Genomic DNA, 5,746 nt, shown 5'->3' on the forward strand with positions numbered 1-5,746 from the left:
CCACTGCTGACATACAGGGTGCATGGATTCATGAGGTTGTCTCCACACATGTACACCTCCATCCGATCGATACAGTTTGAAACGAGACTCGTCCGACCAGCCAATATGTTTCCATTCATCAACAGCCCAGTGTCGGTGTTGACGGACCCAGACGAGGCGTAAAGCTGTGTCTCGTACAGCCGTCAAGGGTCCACGAGTGGGCCTTCGACTCCAAAAACCCACAACCATGATGTTTCGTTAGATGGTTCCCACGCTGACACTTGTTGATGGTCCAGCATTGAAATCTGCAGCATTTTGCGGAAGGGTTGCCCTTCTGTCACGTTGAACGATTCTCTTCAGTCTTCGTTGGCTCCGTTCTTGTAGGATCTTCTTCCGGCCGCAGCGATGTCGGAGATTTGATGTTCACGGTACATTCGTGAAATGGTCGTACGGGTGCTGTGGTGCTGTGTCCCATCGCTCAAGCACAGGCTATAAACCCTGTTCAAACTCACATCTTGATAACCTGTGATTGTAGAAGCGTAAGCGATCTAAGAACAGCGCCAGACACTTCTTGTCTTATATAGGCGTTGCTGACTGCAACGCCGCCTTCTACCTGTTTACATAGCTCTGTATTTGTATACGCATGCCTATACCACTATCTTTGGCGCTTCAGAGTATACGCTGTGTACTAGCATGATATTTAAACTTAGTGGCGTGACGTGGGCGTCTGACGGCGGGAAAATTACACTAGGAAGCCACCATACAGAAGGATATGCGCACAAAAACAAAAACTTACAGTAATTTGCTAAACACCGGTCTACACATGTGACATTCTACAATGTTTCAAACGACATTCACAAGAAGTGCGTACTCACACTGTTTTGGTCCTAAGAATAAAAAGGAAACATTGCGAAAAAAAAGCAGTGTCTTGTAGTGAATAGCTGAAGTAGCTAAAAACATTCGGCATGTTGTCAAGTGATGCGGGCAACGTGCGTACTGTATCCACAGTAGGATAAGAAATAATAAGTTGCCCGGAGCCGTGTTACTCATTTTCCGCGTCGCAGCAGCGGATTAATTACAAGCCCGAGGTGTATCGCGACAGCAAAGTGTTTCGCTGCCATTACACCGCGGTCTACACACGTAATTACGCGTAATTGCGGAAAGCTCAACAACACTCGTCTCGTGTTTAAACGAGCAATTAGGATGGTCGCCGTTGCGTATCTGGCGCTCTGATTTACACCATTACCGACTCACTCACACACTTCATTACGGAGGACTTCGAGCAGGAGAAATATTAATTAACAGGGACCGCAGGAGAAGCAGCTCCTAATGGCACCATAAATAATGACCGCTAGATTCCGGCTACATTCCGCTGATTCAGAATTACGTTAAAAGTACCTCGCTCTGAACGCACCTTTCGTCACGCATCGTTATCGTCACAAATACGCCGAGATTTCACAACGCACTAGCTGTACTCTCCGCGGTATTTAACTTGATTAGGATCGTTAGATACTAATCACCAACTCCTTGCACTCTGCCGGATTTCTCTCTCTTTCCTTCGTGTCCTTTTACATCTTGCCCTTACTTCTGGTTGTAACTTATAGCGCTAAAGAGGTTACTTACACGTTTTCCTTGACGCTATGTAGTGGGTAGTCTATTCTTGAGACTATGCGAGTTCTCTGGAGTTTTTGCTCACGTTACACATGTATTTCTACTTTTCCGTATTGGGAATCAAGCCATTTCCGCATAGCATTAGTCGTGGACCAGGGAGAAGTAATCGTGAAACCGACGAACTTGTGCAGAACACTTAAGAGGCGGTTCTTCATAACTTCTCTCACTATCAAACAACGCATTCAGACGCTGCAAACAGAAAAATTAACAGCAAATTAGTCATACTCTCTCTCTCTCTCTCTCTCTCTCTCTCTCTCTCTCTCTCTCTCCTGTTTCACAAGCTCTATTTTTTGGCCTGATGACGGCAGCAGCCTAAAACACGTTATAAATTATGAAATATATTAAGCGCTCTAGACGGCTTATTCACAAACTATCCATAACGATAACAGATAACTATTAATAATGTTGATTCAGATATTTTATTTTTTGAGATCGTAATCATCATTGTATTTTAGAACGCACTGTCATCATTAAAATGTAAAAATATGTTCAGCTGGAGAAATTTTGCTAACCATAAAAAAGACAGATTTACAACTATTCTTGGTTTTTAAAACTGCATTTATCTCGCTAAGGAATTTACTTACAAGAAAATCTCTCAGATCACGATGTGGAACTCATTGATAAGTAATAATGATGGCACAAAGATCTGTCAAAAGCCAGCGTTAGTAAAACTGGTTTTTTTTGTGGGGTTTAAGAAGCACCAGGGAGTTAATTTCACATAGAAAAAGATACAACAAAACCAAAGTGACTCCTGAATTTTTCTTAAAATTAGCAGATAATTATAAAGAACATACGTACACATGAGATTTATACTCGGAGAGACCTCTGCATAAATTACTTACTGACTTCCATTTTAGCTTCTAGAACATGAACAAGAAAGCATTCTTTGTAAACACTCAAGACGCACCAGATAGTTCATTTCACATGGAGAGAGATACAACAAAAGTAAAGTGACTGCTGAATTCTTCTACACAAAACAAAATTTAAGCGTCCTTATAATGTACACATAATGGAATTTTTTTGTGTTGCCTTACGTTTAAAATTAGCAGATAATTATAAAGAACAAGATACGTACGCACGCTATTTATACTGGGAGAGACCTCTGCATAAATTGCTTGCTGACTTCCGTTTTAGCTTCTAGAACATGAACAAGGAAGCATTCTTTATAAAAACTCAAGGTAAAGGAATTTGTTGAATACATTCAACTGCAATGGTATACTTGTTTCTTCACACGGAACAAATCAGAAGCGTGCTTTCCGTAGCCAGAACTTCTGCGCACGTTCTACGCACTTACATAAACTACTTGCTCACCGAACTTCACACATCACTGTTTACGGATGTCAGAGGATGCGGGTATTAAGATAAACTAATCGGCAACTCTTTAATGAGCCACTGGAGACCAAGGGTTCCTCATATCGAAGCGCTTAGCAAATGAACCTGAACAATCCTTGAAATACTATTAGTACCGCGTAGTCTGAAGCGTCTTGTCACGGTCCGCGCGGCTCCCCCTGTCGGAGGTTCGAGTCCTCCCTCGGGCATGTGTGTGTGTGTGTGTGTTGTCCATAGAGTAAGTTACTGTAAGTAGTGTGTAAGCTTAGGGACCGATGACCTAAGCAGTCTAGTCCCATAAGATCTTACCCCAACTTTACAACTTACTATTACTAATGTTCGGACAAGCGGTGTAACGCCCTGCTTCCCGAGCGGCACGAATCCGGCCGGCGGATTGGTGTCGAGGTCCGGTGTGCCGGCCAGCCTGTGGATGGTTTTTAAGGCGGTATTCCATCTGCCTCGGTGAATGTGGCCTGGTTCCCTTCCTTCCGCCTCAGTTACACTATGTCGGCGATTGTTGCGCAAACTATGTCCCCACGTACAGGAACACCGTAATTACTCTACCACGCAACCATTGGGGTGTGATGAGGGCTACTGCGGGACGAGGCCTATCCGCCGTTTCTAGGTTCCCGGTTCAATACACACAATACACATTGCTTGGACACACCCTACATAGTATAAGAAATACGACTTCTAAGTCCCTTACTGTTGTTAATATGTTAGGAATTATTGAAACACATGCCAAATATTTCATTGAATTTACGATGAAATGAACACCATTAGCCGCTTACAGGCGTTGACATACGTCAACGGGCACAGATGAAAATGTGTGCCCCGACCGAGACTCGAACCCTGGATCTCCTGCTTACATGGCAGACGCTCTATCCAACTGAGTCACCCCTCACAGAGAATAGCGCGACTGCAGGGATTTATTTATCTCTGACACGCCTCCCACGAAACCCACATTCTCAACGTATTGTCCCGCACTACATTCGTAGTGCCCCCGCCTATTATACTCATTACTCGCGGCGCGTTGCCGATTCCCGTAAGAGTTCGGGCACTGTTTGTGCGTGGCCCGCATCTCGTGGTCGTGCGGTAGCGTTCTCGCTTCCCACGCCCGGGTTCCCGGGTTCGATTCCCGGCGGGGTCAGGGATTTTCTCTGCCTCGTGATGGCTGGGTGTTGTGTGCTGTCCTTAGGTTAGTTAGGTTTAAGTAGTTCTAAGTTCTAGGGGACTTATGACCACAGCAGTTGAGTCCCATAGTGCTCAGAGCCATTTGAACTGTTTGTGCATTCGCACAGAAGAATAAGATGGTTAAGTGGCCCGTGAGCCTTAACTACATATATACTAAGATGGTATCTGTTCTTTCGGACATGTCCGAAAGGACAGATACCATCTTAGTATATAAATATTTCATTACTGGATCAAGGTATGGGATTAAAGATATCTACAGCTGATAGTAAGGAAAGGGGGATAATTTTTTGGTACAATCACACGGCTTGCAACATGTTGTCCTAATTTGATTCTGAAACAATTGCATTCTTTTTAAACACAGAGGAAATACAATTAAAATTTTACAGAATAGCGCAGTTATGAGACGCGGAACAATAACACAGTTGAATAAGAAAGGGAAAGAGAATCGACCGCGTCGTTAGAAAAGAATCGCCTCGGCATTTGCCTCAAATGATTTAGGAAACTATAAATTACACTACTGGCCATTAAAATTGCTACACCACGAGGGTGATGTGCTACAGGCGCGAAATTTAACCGACAGGAAGAATGTGCTGTGATATGCAAATGATTAGCTTTTCAGAGCATTCACACAAGGTTGGCGCCGTCGGCGACACCTACAACGTGCTGAAAGTTTCCATCCGATTTCTCATACACAAACAGCAGTTGACCGGCGTTGCCTGGTGAAACGTTGTTGTGATTCCTCGTGTAAGGAGGAGAAATGCGTACCATCACGTTTCCGACTTTTATAAAGGTTGGATTGTAGCCTATCGCGATTGCGGTTTATCGTATCACGACATTGCTGCTCGCGTTGGTCGAGAGCCAATAACTGTTAGCAGAAAATGGAATCGGTGGGTTCAGGAGGGTAATACGGAACGCCGTGCTGGATCCCACTAGCAGTCGAGATGACAGGCATTTTATCCTCATGGCTGTAACGGATCGTGCAGCAACGTCTCGATCCCTGAGTCAACAGATGGGGACGTTTGCAAGACAACAAGCATCTGCACGAACAGTTCGATGACGTTTGCAACAGCATGGACTATCAGCTCGGAGACCATGGCTGCGGTTACCATTGACGCTGCATCGCAGACAGGTGCGCCTGCGATGGTGCACTCAACGACGAACCTGGGTGTACGAATGGCAAAACGCCATTTTTTGGGATGAATCCAGGTTCTGTTTACAGCATCATGATGGTCGCATCCGTGTTGGCGACATCGCGGTGAACGCACATTGGAAGCGTGTATTCGTCATCGCCATACTGACGTATCACCCGGCGTGATGGTATGGGGTGCCATTGGTTACACGTCTCGGTCACCTCTTGTTCACATTGACGGCACTTTGAACAGTGGACGTTACATTTCAGATGTGTTTCGACCCGCCGACCGGAGTGGCCGTGCGGTTCTAGGCGCTACAGTCTGGAACCGAGCGATCGCTACGGTCGCAGGTTCGAATCCTGCCTCGGGCATGGAAGTGTGTGTTGTCCTTAGGTTAGTTAGGTTTAATTAGTTCTGAGTTCTAGGTGACTGATGACCTCAGA

Source organism: Schistocerca piceifrons, chromosome 3 (assembly GCF_021461385.2).
Source record: "Schistocerca piceifrons isolate TAMUIC-IGC-003096 chromosome 3, iqSchPice1.1, whole genome shotgun sequence".
Lineage (NCBI taxonomy): Eukaryota > Metazoa > Arthropoda > Insecta > Orthoptera > Acrididae > Schistocerca > Schistocerca piceifrons.